At 38.1% G+C, this 15,400-nt stretch overlaps 1 long non-coding RNA gene across 1 annotated transcript; it reads left to right on the top strand.

The window, feature by feature from the left end:
• Positions 1-686: 686 nt before the first annotated feature.
• On the top strand, positions 687-4,716 carry LOC119087773. Its single transcript, XR_005091252.1, has 4 exons — positions 687-842; positions 1,504-1,618; positions 2,115-2,271; positions 4,297-4,716. It is a non-coding gene; the product is annotated as an uncharacterized LOC119087773 (long non-coding RNA).
• Positions 4,717-15,400: the final 10,684 nt, after the last annotated feature.

Raw genomic sequence — 15,400 nt, forward strand, 5'->3', positions numbered from 1 at the left:
ACCACACTCAAACAATTTATTGGGTGGAAAAGTCCAGGAGGGTGGCTGCCTCTTGGGTGGGAAACAGCATCTTATGGAACAGGGTAGAGTGCTTATATAGTTTTTCTTGGGGGTGGTGGGTGCAGATCTTTCCAGTGTGACTTGGGATTGGTGGGATTTTGAAGCTTGGTTCTGGGGCAGCCTCAGGGATTGGTGGTACTTCAAGCCCTGGTCCTGGGATCAAGTCAGGAACAGCATGTTTTCTGCTTTTTTCCTTGGAGTTTTTCACCATACATTAACAATCTTGTGAGGCATGAGGTACCAACTCAAGTGTAACTGGTGTAGGAGGACCTGTATCTTTGAGAACTCTGTTCTCCTCCTCCTCTTCCTACTTGTTCTTGTTTTTCTCCTCCTCCTCTTCCTGCTCTTGCTCTTCTTCCTCCTTTGCCATCTTATCCTACTCATCCTCTGCCTCTTTCTTAGTTCTAAACTGATCCACTTACCTTAATATCCTTCTTCAACATGACTCCAGCCAAGATGCTATTCAATACTCACAGCTTTATCAGTCTCTGTTTCACACAAAAAAGCAACTCTACAACCCACACTTTCAACATCTTCCATAATCAATTTCACAATGCTCCCTTCTCCCAGTATGGGACCCCATGATGTCATAATGGCAGTGTTCTGAAATCATAACCTACCATCTCCATGGCATACAGACACTTTAGAAGTTTCCATGATTATAAAGGCTTTACTAGCCACCGAAATCCAGGAGGAATCACAGATATAACACTGAGAAGCAGAAGAGAGACAGCGTGTTCCTGGCAGACTCAAAATTATCTGGAAGCACAAAAAAAACCAAGGTAATTACAGCTCAGGCAGAGCCCTGTGCTAAACTTCTTGTAGTACACGAGATACCCCCTAACTTCTTCACTAATTCTGTGGGACTGTTGTGTGAGAGTATATCTCAGAAATCCAATTAAGCATCTACTGACTGACATCATTATTGATCATTTTTAGTAATGCTTGAAGACTTGTACAGTGCACAAACTCCTCAGCAGATAATCTTAAGTACTAATATAGAAGCTTTGAGTAAATTTGTAGAGGAGATGGTGATCACTTCCCTATGAAGAGTGGAGATCATTCAATCATAAATCTATACTACATTCTCCATTTCATATCTGCATACAGCAACCCACTATGCACTGCTTAGGTATCAAGAACTCACAGGAAGGTATTTTGTGGAGGTGATAGTGTGATATATGTTATTCTGGGCTTCAAATATCTTAAATAACTTGTTCATGGAAATTAAAAAGATACTTATATTATTCATTGAGATCTGAGTGGCTTTGTAATTGCAGATTTGGAATCTTCCGAATTCAAATGAGGGAGTGTGATCAAGCATCACTCTCTCTCTCTCATTCTGTGTGTGTGCCTGTGTGTTTGTGTGTGTGTGTGTGAAGTGTGCTTTTCACACATCTGTTTAAGTTTTAAAATCTCTCTCATTATCTCCCACTGATGCAGTGAACCATTGTCTTCAGGTCCTTCATGGCTTTTGTATAGATTTGTGGAACCTGATATCTTCTGTCTGCTGACTTTGAACAGAACTACATCTGTGACGGCGGAAAAAAAATCACAGGTTGTGCATGTTACTAACACCTGTTGAAATTGATTATCAAAGATACCCATAAGGATAGGCAGAATTACATGCAGGACACTAATACTAAAAATATGGAATAACTATATATAAATATAACATAGGTCCTTTGAGGGATCCTGGCCACAGAAAAGTATTTGCACTGAACACTCATCCTCCATGGCCACCCTGTATACACCATTGAGCTGAAAAGATTTGATTGGATTCATTTAGATGCAAGAAACTTTGATGACATAAACAAATCTGTAAGTCTGTGTCTTAGACTATAGTAATGTAAGTCTTTGTTAGTAACTTAGAATCTACTGTGGGAAGGGATATATGCACACAGAGAGCAGGATGGAAGGTATGGGCAGATGGACAAACAGGAATGAGGAAAGAGAGAGATACATGGTAGACAACCTTTAGAAAATTCCTCTCATATTACCACCCCACTCCCTGCACAGGATGAAAACAGCATCTCTCATCTTCCTTGTTACAGTCCTGACTGAAATTATCCTCATTAACACAACAATAAAGATGCCATCATCACTCTACCCAGACTAAGATTTCAAAGCTAAGACTTTGATGGAGCCATGAGACAGAAGATAAGCTCGAAAAAAGAAAAACAGTCACCTGTGACTGAAAGGGAGGTGTGGGTATGTGTTTAAGATTTGCTGTTTTCTTTCTTTCCTCTTAAGTTTTAGGGAGAGTATATGGACCCAAGGGAGTCTGTGGTGGTATTGTGTTCCCCAAAATATTGTATACTCTAATAAATTTATCTGGGGTCAGAGAACAGGACAGCCACTAGATACAAAGGCTAGAAAATGGTGGCACTCACACCTTTAATCCTAGCACTCCAGAGATAGAAATCCCTCTGGATCTCTGTGAGTTCAAGGCCACATTGGAAATAGGCAAGCATGGTGACACACGCCTTTAATCCCATAGATCTCTGTGTGTTCAGGTATACAGCCAACATTGGAGACATATGCCTTTAAGACCTAGGGGGCTGTACATTCAGACAGTGACGAGGCAGTCAGGTGTTTGGGTTTACAACCAATGAGAAGGCAGAACAATAATACTATAAAAAAGACGTACAGACAGGAAGTAGCTCTCTTTCGGGAAGCTGGGACACCGCAGGCGGAAGGGTGAGATTTTAGCTCTGAGCTCTGACCTCTCGGCTTTCTCTTTTACATTGTTTTTGTGTTTCTTATTTAATAAGACGGTTAGTTACATCTACATCTTTTCAAGATTCCCTAAAGATATCTTCACCCCTAGAAAGCAAAAAGAAAAAGAGAATATAGATATGAGATAGATCATTGAATCTACTCTGAGAAAAAAGATAAAGAAATAATAGGATAAATAGGTGGATCATTGAATCTACACTGAAGAAAAAGGGGAAGATATAAAAATGACAAATGGTAGACTACTGAATCTATTATGAAAAGAAAAAAGAGAAAATATGGATATGATAAGATATAAAGGGAGATTATGGAATCTACTTTTAAAAAGGAACTACTTGTTTTAAATAAGATAAGTAATGAAAATTTTTTGGTCTGAGTTTATCAGATGTTACTGGACTGGACATTGTTAATATATATAATGGAGTTTTTTGTCTGGATCTGTCAAATGTTAATGGACTAGACATTGTTAATGTAATCTTGACTGTATATGGCATATACTTATTGAAGATAGTTTTTCTTGTATTAGTTATAAGCTTTTTTAATTTTAGACAAAAAGAGAGGAAATGTGGTGGTATTGTGTTCCCCAAAATATTGTGTACTCTAATAAATTTATCTGGGGTCAGAGAACAGGACAGCCACTAGATACAAAGGCTAGAAAATGGTGGCACTCACACCTTTAATCCTAGCACTCCAGAGATAGAAATCCCTCTGGATCTCTGTGAGTTCAAGGCCACATTGGAAATAGCCAAGCATGGTGACACACGCCTTTAATCCCAAAAAGCCAGCCTTTAATCCCAGGGAGTGGTGGTAGAAAGCAAAAAGATATATAAGGCGTGAGGACCAGAAACTAGAAGCATTTTGGCTGGTTAAGCATGTGGCTGGTTAAGCTTCAGGCTTTCCAGCTGCAGTTCAGCTGAGAGCCATCGGGAAGAGGACTCAGAGGCCTCCAGTCTGAGGAGACAAGACCAGCTGAGGATCCAGCAAGGTGAGATAGCTGTGGCTTGTTCTGTCTCTCTGATCTACCAGCATGGACCCCAATAACTTGCCTTGGGTTTGATTTTATTAATAAGAACTTTTAAGATTCATGCTACAGGAGTCTACAAACTGTCGTTCTAACATGTATGTTTGTTTTTTAAAAGAAAAACAACATTTATGTATAGGTCAAGAAAGCCCATTCAGTTCTCCATGTTAAAGAAAAAGGCTTGCATTACAACACAGGTGGTTAATGGTTATTCATTGGGGGTGGAGGCATACAGAGAAAGACAGAATCCAAGGAGGGATTTGAACATGTCAATGTAAGAGTTCACCATTATGTTGGTTTGAAACCAGGTGTAGTCAGTGCGGTGCTGTTTTCTTTCCACTATCAATGTTACTATTAGCTATTCTGCAAAATCTTCACACACAAAAAATTAAACTAAAGATCCCTCCCATGGGTGTGTGTAATTTGATACTTGTGTGAGGCCTGTGGCACTGATGTCAGTCATTTCTTCACTTCTCCAGACTCCTGTGATGAGCAGAAATCCAGTACATTCCGCAAAGGTAGATTTCTGCACAAAATTATGAGAAGAATGAGTCAAGCCCACAATTTCAAGACTCCCAGAACAGATTTACAAAAAAAAAACCTTACAATTCAAAATTCATCTCCTCTGCCAGCTGTCCCCATCTTCATTTTGGCATTTGCCTCCCACATCTCCCCCAGTCTTTCCCTTGCACTCAGTTCCCTGCTATACCAGGTCTTGTAGGGTGTGCAACATCCCTTGATTACATGGTACATTACCATGAAACTGGAGAATTCATAATATCTTAATTGAGGAAAAGATAACAGTGCTCTGAACAAATTTTATGCTTTTTAATTTCATGTTCTGTACTGTTTTAATAAGAAATGATATTTTGATGTTATTCTTTCTGCCAGAGTTTCCTATTTCTACTACTTCACTGAAGATAAATAGAAATACAGATTTCTTTAAAAATTATAAGGAGCATATATTAATTATTCAAATAAAACACTAAAGTCAACAAAGTCATGGCCCAAAATGCCCAGGAAATTTGGGACATCATGAAAAGTCCAAAACTAAGAATAATAAGGATAGAAGGAAAAGAATACCAACTCAAAGGCTCAGAAAGTATATTCAATAAAATCATAGAAGAAAACTTTTCCAACCTAAAGAAGGAAATGCGTATAAAGATACAAGAAGGTTACAGAACACCAAATAGGCTGGATCCAAAAAAAATTCTACTTGCCACATAAAAATCAAACCACTAAACATACAGAAAAAAGAAAAAAATATTAAGAGCTGCAAAGGAAAAAGGCCAAGTAACACATAAAGGCAGACCAATAAGAACAACACCTGACTTCTCAATGGAGATTCTAAAAGCCAGAATCCTGGAAAAATGTTATACAGACACTAAGAGACTATAGATGCCAACTCATACCATTATATCCAGCAAAACTAGCAATCAATGTAGACAGAATAAACAAAATATTCCATGATAAAACCATATTTAAACAATATCTTTCCACAAATCTATCCCTACAGAAAGCAATAGAAGGAAAAATCCAGCCTAAGGAAGTTAGATACACCCACGAAAACACAGGCAATAGATAGTCCCACACCAACAAATACCAAAGAAGGGAAACATACAACATGACCAACAAAAAATAACAGAATTTAACAATAATGGTTTATTAATATCCATTAATATCAATGGTCTCAATTCAGCTATAAAAAGACACAGGCTAACAGAATGGATATGAAAACAAGATCCATCCTTCTGCTGCATACAAGAAACACACCTCAAATTCAGAGACAAACACTACCTCAGGATAAAAGGCTGGGAAAAGACCTTCCAATCAAATGGATTTAAGAAGCAAGCTGGTGTAACTATCCTAATATCTAAAAAAATAGACTTCAAACTAAAGTCAATCAACAGAGATTGGGAAGGACATTACATATTTATCATAGGGAAAAATCTGACAAGATGAAGTCCCAATTCTGAACAGTTATGCCCCAAATACAAGGGCACCCACATTTGTAAAAGAAACATTACTAAAGCTTAAATCACACATCAAACCCCACACAATATATAAAATTTCATAAGTCTTTCAAAATGTTTGTTTCTGCTCTTCTCTAAAGACACTTAACACAAATGGTCTTTGTGTAGTCCCAGTTCAATTAAAAATTAAAACTGGCTTTGGAGTTGGAGAATGGCTTTCTCATTTTCTGAACTCAAGCATGTTTATTAAAAGTAAAACACAAAATTTATGTATCATGTCACAAAAGCCATTTGATATGTGACAGAAGAAAACCAAAATTAATGGACTATTCTATTGCCACTAATCTCAGTTCTTTGGTTCTATTTTGATTCTTTAATGGTATGAATTTTATATCAATATTTATAAGATTAATATATATTTTTTCAACTTTTTGTTATGATATTAATAGTCATATAGAGTACTAATTAATTGTAGAAAAGAGTCTTCATTTAACTGCCTATACATGCATTTGTATTAGAGTCTCTATCAGTTTTTTGTAGGGAGTCAAGACCACACTTAACAAATTTGAGATCTTCAAAATGATGATGGGGCCCCACAATGATGAATACACATGGAAAATAATAATACCACTAAGCAGACAAATGTCACCCAAAGATCATATTTAGAGTAAAAACTGCTCAGGACAATTTTGAGATGTCTAGCTGAGATGATTCAGCCTCATAGAATATTCGAGTGGGGACTTGAGATAAGTCCTGCACTTTTGTATTATACAGAGACTGGACAACAAATGATACAGCTACCTCTCCCAGGATTTGACAATTAACTCCAAATTTTTCTTTTGAGGATCCCCTAAAGATGCTTTCACCCACAAACAGCAGGAAGTACATTATGCCCACAATCCCAAGAGGTACAGCAGGTGATTTTTGGTCTTTCAATGGGTTTTGGATAATTGTCATTGTCTAGGATGGGTGGTTACAGTTTTTTGTTAATGGTCAATAAAAGACTAAATGAAGGAGATCAGATTTAAGGTTCTTGTTTGAAAAAAAAATAAAAATGAGGATATAGAGAAGAGGTAGATTATTGAATCTACTCTGAAAAGAAAAAAGGAAAGGCTATAGATTATATATATATATATATATATATATGTATATATATATATATATATATATATATAAAGGTAGATTATTGAATCTGCTTTTAAAAGGCAACTACTGGTTTTAAATATTTTAATTGGATTGGATTTTTGGATATTGTATACAAATTATATATATATATATATATATATATATATATATATATATATATATATATTTATACACAAATTTGAGATTGATTTTGGTAGAAATTGATGTACATATGTTTCTAATCTTTTTCAAGATATTGTACCTATACAGCTCATTTAACAATGTAACACAATTTGCTAATCCTTGAAAGTTATTATTACCAAATATTATGATATAAAGAAATGAAAGTAGTCATTACAATTGAACTTGTAGTCATATTAGATATGTTTTCAAGGTCAAAAAAGATATATTTTAGATAGACAGGTCATCTTCAAACATTTCAGAGATCTATAGAATATAGCATTTAATATATTTTAATAACAGATTTTTCCTATGTTATTAAAACAGTCATTTTTATGACTATGAGACTTGTCTGCTCCTGGCGACACCAATCTACTTCAGAGAAGATATGGGCATTGAAGAACCTCCATAGGGAGTTAACTTTCATTGTGACAAAAGTTAGCCACTGGGCAAGAAATTGCCCTTGCATAGATTGCTGACAGTATGCTGTCCAAAATGGACGATCAGGACAATAAAAAATGTACTGATCCTTGCCAAACTAGTGTGGTTGCAGCTTTGGCAACAGATGTCTTCTGAGGCCAGGACAATATGGCACCATTGCTGAAGTGGATTTACACTGGTAAAGGTACAATGGCCCTTTCTTTGAAGGGAGCTGAACAGGCAGTGGACAGATGGCTTCTGGTGTGCAGTGGAGCAGTAGCTTAAACAGTTATTCTTGAAGGAGTAACTAAGCTGATGGAGTCTAACCTCTCAATGGTAGATTGGAATTTAATAAGGAGATAAAGCCACCCACAAGCTGAGAAGAATGGGATGCAGAGAAAAATGGGATGCCAAGATGAAACCATCCATAAGCCGAGAAGAATAGGCAGCAGAATTCCAAAACACCAGCAATTTCCAGAATTTAAATTCCTGAATCATGACAGGACATTGGTGAAATTCAAGTTTATCTGGTACATGAAATTCTTGAACCAAATGTGGGATTGAGCTCTAGGCCTTGTTTATATCCCACTTCACAAATGAGTCTGTCAGATATTCTAAGCTTGTAGGCCAAAGATGATACCCCAATATTGCAGAGAAACCTCAGGTGACTGTTCAGGAAGCTGGCTGTTTCTGCATTAACTCACATTTTTTGGAAGTCACTTGGTTGCACTTCCTGTTTTACTAGGTAATATTGTTTCCTCTTTTGGTCTCTGAGGGAGTTGAGATTAGATAGTTGTAGTTACACTTTTCCTTGTTACAAATTTAAGGAAAGAAACTTATTAGGAGGTGTTAAGTGTATAAATTTGAAAGACATCATATGATAGTTAATACAAGATAGGATAGAACGTGAATTAGGTACATTTTGGACTCACCAAAATAGGATAGATAATGGAATATTTTCTCTGAATTTGTCAAATGTAAATGGACTAGACATTGTTGATGTACTTATTGCTTGCATATATTGTATATAGTTATTGTACTTATTGTATATAGTTTTTCTTATACTAGTTATAATTTTTTAAATTTTTTTAATTAGGCAAAAAAGGGAAATGTGATATTTTATTTGTGGTATAATAAATAAAGCTCACCTGGAGGTCAGAGGAAAAAGTCAGCCATTATAAGTAAACAAAAAATTCATGCAGTGTTAGTACACACCAGAATCCTATCACTTGGGATGCAGGGATCTATCTGGATCTATGTGAGTTCAAGGCCACACTAGGAATAGAGCCAGGCGTGGTAGAACATGCCTTAAATTCCAGCACTAGTTAACCATGGAGGTATGGAGGTCTGTACAGCCAGACAGGAAGTGATAGAGCTGGAAAGAAAGAGGATGTCGTGTAGTTGGACAGAGAGAGTAAATCAGATGACAGAAGAGCAAGGCATATAGGTGTGGGTAGATAGAAAATATCTCATTTTTGGAATCCATGGAATTGATAAGGTAAGGTTAGCTGTGGCTTTCCCTATTTCCTTGATCACTCAGGTTTTCACCCCTATATCTGAATCTGATTTTTTTTAATTTAATAAACCATTTAGAAATTTGTGTACAGATATGGACCCTGGCTGGTGTAAGCTCACAGACTCAAACATGTTCTGCTGCAGTTTAGGTCTTGATAGCCTTCCCGGCCCTGAGTAGCAGTGCAGGCCACTCATTTTGGGCATGTTCCTCTAGTACCAGTGTGGCACATGAAGAAATAGTTCTAATTTAGAGAGGGAAAACATACCTCATGCTCGAAGCGTAGCCATTTAACAAAAACAATTGAGGTTATGGATTTTAGAGGATAATATGCTACTGCTACTATACTAAACCATTGTGCTTCCCAACCAGCTTCTAAATATTTATTCTTCTATGTAACGGTGACACCCATGCTACCACCACCCTTTTACCATGTCTGAGCGATGGGCTGTGGATCAAAAAACAGAGACAAGAGACAGTGGGTCATTCGCCTCAGCAGAATGTTGAATATCATTGAAGGAGGGAGGAGGTCTTAAATACAGGCTTACAGCACAATGGGAGAACCCCGGAGGGCAGAAGTTTGCTACCTATATTCTACATTCTTGCATCTAAGCTGTTAACGTCCAATATGCAGGATACACAAACAAGGAAACTCCCATAAGCATTCTGGAAGGAGGAAACTGGCAGGGGATTAGTATAGGGAGGACATACATCAAGGTCAAGGTCAGTAAGCAAGGCAATAGCTACCCAAAACGGGGGGGGGGCGGGGTAGGGCCCTACACTTCTACCAATAGAAAGGATAGGTATTGGGTGAAATAGTCTTCCCCTGGTAGGAGCCCTCCAATTGCTCATCCAATACAAGTAATCAGCATTGAAGTCTTATACATAGGAGAAACTGTATATGGACTAATAATAAAAGCTACTAGGGTCCAGACACAAAAGCTTTCTCCCAGAGTCCAAGGAAGATGCAACAACTGGTGAAGAAGACTACTTATTTATGAATAAATCTATGCACACTGTGATCTTTCAGTCCATCACTTTATTGTTCTAAGTAGGCCATAATTCCTCTCTCTGCTTTCTCTTTGTTCTACTTTAGTTTTCTAAATCTACAGCTTCTTTTCCTGCTCTCATTCCTCGCTCCTCTCTTGCCTGACAATCCCTACATTTCTAACAGGAGACTTTTTGCAGTTCTGAGAAAAGCTTCAAAATCCTCAAGGTCACAGCACATTTCTAGGATAGACTATAAGGAGCAGAACTATTACCATGGTAAGTCAAGGTTCCAAAGCCTCAGGACCAGAGGGAGGGGGCACAGTGCCCAGTGCAACAAACTCTGAGACATAGCTTGTTAGCAGCAGACTTGGCAAGTGAAGAACTGACAGGTCTTTCTTGTATGCGCTTGTGTGTGTGTGTGTGTGTGTGTGTGTGTGTGCGCGCGCGCGCGCGCACACTTTCTTTCTTTTTTTTTCACTTTTCTGTATTAAGAAATTTTCTACTCACTCTACATTCCACACACAGATCCCATCTCCTCCCACCTCCCACCCCCCAGCCCTCCCTCCCAAGCCACCCTGCATCCCCACTTCCCCCAAATCAAGGTCTCCCGTGGGGAGTCAGCAGAGCCTGGCACACTGAGCCTAGGCAGGTCGCAGCCCCTCCCCACTGCACCAAAGCTAAGCAAGGCATCACACCACTGGCACTGGGCTCCTGAAAGCCCTGGCAGGCCTTTCTTAGGGTGTTTTGTGTCAGGAACTCTGGTAAGACACCCGTAACTCCGATCTTGTGTGTAACTGCAAAGTTTTAAACTTATGATCTATTTAGAAAGGCCTTTAGTCTAGTTTGAACTTTCTCTGAGGTAAAAATGAGCTAAATACACGCAGTATTTTAGACTGAGGAGAGATTATTATTTTCTGTGTTTGAGCAAAACGAACAAAGCAGGCTTGAAGTGTTTAGAGTCTCATGGGACTGTGGATCTGGCTATGAAACATATCCTAGTATATTTTCTACATATCAAAATTATACAGCTATATGAAAACTCATGTTCCTGACCACCCACAGATATATGTGCCCAATAGGTTGCGATATAATCATGAGATTACATATATACATTACATGAAGATGATTGGTAATGGGGAGATACCATAGCTGTAATTGCACAAGAAATCTACAAGAAACAGCCAAATCATTCAAAAGGTAATACTTCCAACACACCTTGCATGATGGCTTAGTCCTCTACCAGGACTTTTGTTCTGACAGGTTGACCTTTTGAACACTAGTTGTCACCTGCTGTATACTCCCATGGCCCTTTGCTATCAGCAGCTCTCAACAGACTAACTATGTATATTTTTACGTTTAAGACCATACATGTTTACATATGTATATTCATGTGTATTTGTTTATGTGTATGTTGTAACAACAATTAAAGAAAGACAGACTACAAATTTGAGAAAGATTGAAGGGTGTCCAAGTGAAGGGGCAGAGGGAGGAAAGAGAAATTGGAAATTGTGTAATTTGTTACATTTCAAAGTAAAAAATATTTTTAAAAATCTAAAAATCTTATTTTGTGACTTGGTCTAGATTTTTTCATTTTCCCCAGAATATTTTCAAGGCATCCTTTTAAGTTTAATTTTTATTGTATTATACTAAGTGTTCTAGTGATCTCCTGCTTCATTAGATATTCTCCTCAGATGTGACTATGTTCCTCTGCTAAGTACTCTAAAGTGGAGAAGGTTATGGGTTGAGAAGTTAAGAAATAAATTGAGGAAAACCAAGAACAACGTCAACAGCCTGTAATTTTTAGGGGTCTACGATTCATATGTGATAACACTCTATTGCAGAAGATGCCATATACTTAAGTCACAGAACATGGAGAAATATGGCTGAAAGTTTCAATCCTACTGGATAGATTTCACAGTGATAGAAATCATCATAAGTATTACCTAGGTATGAATGCTGAGAGCTAACACAAACCACAGGCATGGTGCAATAATGTCATGACCAACCAATACATGACTGAACTGAAAGCCCAGTTTACAAGATGGAACCTGTGCCAGGCACAAACATCGGGGACAAGGATACATGACTAGAGAGCTACATAAACCCTAGGGGGAAAACAAACGCTATTATTCTACTAAATTAGCATAGTAACAAACTGCCCAATAAGCTCTTATTTTTTAAGGTTTTTTTCTTTGTGGTTTTCACATCATGCATGTTGATCCCATTCACCTCTCTCTCTCTCTTTGTATCAGCTATCTGTCCTTACAAACTCTCCCCAGAAATAAAATCAATCATTTTTTTTGAGACAGGGTTTCTCTGTGTAGCTTTGAGCCTGTTCTGGAACTCACTCTGTAGACCAGGGTGGCCTCAAACTCACAGAGATCCACATGGCTCTGCTTCCCAAGTGCTGGGATTAAAAGTGTGTGCCACCATCACCACCCAACCAAACAAAATTTAAGAAAAAAGAGGAAAAAAATGTCTCTTAGTAGATGCTATAGCATGACACAGTGAATGACACAATATACCCATTAGTCCATATATCATTTCTTGCAAGTGTTCATTGCAAAGAGATATTTGTCTTGTTCGAAACTTCTGGTTTCTGCTTTGCTATTGATATGATAGTGAGTCTTTATTGGGATTCTTCTTGTATCTCCTGTTGTTATCCTGTGTTGTGGAGATCCTACAGGTTTGGAGATGCAGGACCAGCCCCTTCACTTGCTTCAGGAGATCATTAATGGGGTGGATGTTGGAGCTAGCCAACTCATGGCCCTCATTCTGTGCCTGGGTGGTTGCATGATTGGTCAGCCCACCAGCTGTCCTCCATTCTCACCACCAGGTTGAGCTCTCTAAGCATTTCCGCAGCTAGTTCATGCTAGACAGCAAGGAACAAGGACAGGGTCTCTTCTCCTTTCACACTTTCTGGCCTAGCTCTACACCTAGCACTCCATGACCAGCCCTACTGTATTGTCCAAGCAAGGTATAGGGTCCACTCTCCCGAATGCTGCAGCTGGTGAGGGGTACAAACAGCTCTCCTGCTCTTATGACCTAGGGACAGCTCTCACACCTACTACAGGCTTTGAGGGCCTGGGTAGAGGAAAAGGCATCACTCTCACAACCATGCCACCTTATGGAAGAAGAGAAGGGCCATATCTCCCACTCTCAAGCCTTCAGGGCTAGCTTGCCAATGCTCCACCAACAGTAAATTATTTTTGTACGGGTAGATTAGTCTATCCCTTATCCTTCATCAAAAAAGGTTCTTTTTGCATACTACGGTGATTAACACTCAGGCCCACATTCATTCCAAGTGCTGAGAATAAGAGTCTCTGGCCCAGTTTGACCATGGCATATCTATACTACACTTCTTCCTCCCAAGACTCAAGGATTATCATGGAAGAAAAGGTAGAAAGTTTGTAAGAACCAGTGGTGAAATAAAATTCCAAGGAAGCAGATTTTGTCTGGAGAGAACAGGGCATTTACACATGTGAATTCACATGTTAGGACAGTATGCTCAAAATCTTCACAAGATCAATCTAGACAAGATCCCAGCACAGTGGAGGTGGTCAATAAGTCCCACTTTTGGCTGAAGAGCTATTGGCCACAGATGGCTTCTGGGAAAGGAAGTGTCAGATTTCCTAAAGGAGTTGACCTTTAAGAATCTACCCACGCTTTCAGAGATGCCACTACACTAGGCACATACTAGCATTATTACATAGACTCAGTTTCTTTTCTTTTTTATGGAAAACATGAGATTTAGAAGGAAAACTGGTGCAGGGATAAGACCTAGAAAAGGATATAATGGATGGGCGCCCTAGGCTAAAATACACATGGCATTAATATAATACTAAAAGAAACATTTATGTAGTAAATATTCTAAACCTTAAAAAAATCTAAGTTGATTTGTGTTGGAAGAAGGCAGACAACCATGGATCCAATGGGACTCAGAGATCTCTATAACTTTCTCATGAATCAGACCTCAAACCTTCTAGCACCTTCCCTATGATCCCTGTAAAGTTTCAGGGATGAAGAAAACTCAGTGCTTCTTCAAAACACCTTGTGTCTTTGGAGAGATTCAGCAAAAGACTCTTAAGTGTCTGTTAATTAACAAGTGAAACAAAGTTTTATAAATGACCTGGTCTCTTAAACCCATCCACTGTCATGCCCATTGTAGGTAATATGAAAATTGCAGTTCTAGAGGGAGGTGAGGTCACAGAATCCCAGACCTCTACCTCAGGCTTTAAGTGACTCCCTTACATTAATGCCTGTTAATCTGCCCAGTGAATCCAACATTGTTCAGTGGCCAAAAGCCAGGGGAGTACTTCATATTTTAACCTGAGCATTAGACCCAGCAAAGAAGAGAAGCATGAGTAAGTGTTCATCTTCAGTGATGGGAATGTGGAGGCGAAACAGATCTGTGGAACAAACAGAGAAATCAGAAGAATAATTCCATAGCTAAGAGGTGAGCCAAAAATAGGCACACCAAACCTTGGGCCAGTCCCTGTTGGTTCTTACTGTAATATAAATCTCTGACATCAGGTCACTGTGGGTACCACCAGTGTAATGCAATACATCTGTGAAAATGTGGAAATATGTCAATTTGATAATTTATCTTATGTTAAATGACATGTAGACTATCTTTGCAGCATGATTGTTATAGCTGAACTTAGTATAGTTTTATGCCCATAGAGAACTTTCATATTTGAATGTAAAAACTGTACAATCTTGGAAGCAGTAGCATTTGAATCTGATTCTGGATTAAAGGATGTTTTAATGTAATGCTACATTTAGAAGTTATAGGGTCAGTAACTGAGTCTGTATTGAATGACCAGTCTGTTTGGAATGACTAGTTTGAAACCTTCTTCTTGAACTTTGGAAGGTAACACTGAAGGCAAATTGTAGAATGAATATCAACAATGACAGCCAGAAATAAATGTGTCTTGGGTTATCTCCCCTGGCTGAATCATATTCTAGTATTAAGCACAAAGTTCTGACATGTCTTCTATCACTGTTTTATCCTTGTTGATAATGGAAAATACAACCATCTACCTTTGTATACATGCTTAGCTTTTTTATTTCAAATTAGACAATATTTAAGGTCTCATATTCTTCGGATTCCTTGTTATGTATCATTCATGAAGCTTTTCTAATTGAGTGTGTTACAATTTTTATTATAATAGACAAATCAACATAGAAAGTAGCAGGTATATTCACAATTTTAAGAAAACATTTTAGCCTCATAATTTTCTTCTCATGCTATTTCAGCACACATTAGTATCTCGTGTTGCATTTTACACAGAGTAATGGTGTTAGTAATTCATCTGTAGTTACCACTCTAGCCATTAACCATCATTGAAAACAATGCATATTTTCCAGTGGCATCATAAA

Source organism: Peromyscus leucopus, chromosome 1 (assembly GCF_004664715.2).
Source record: "Peromyscus leucopus breed LL Stock chromosome 1, UCI_PerLeu_2.1, whole genome shotgun sequence".
In the NCBI taxonomy this organism is placed as follows: domain Eukaryota; kingdom Metazoa; phylum Chordata; class Mammalia; order Rodentia; family Cricetidae; genus Peromyscus; species Peromyscus leucopus.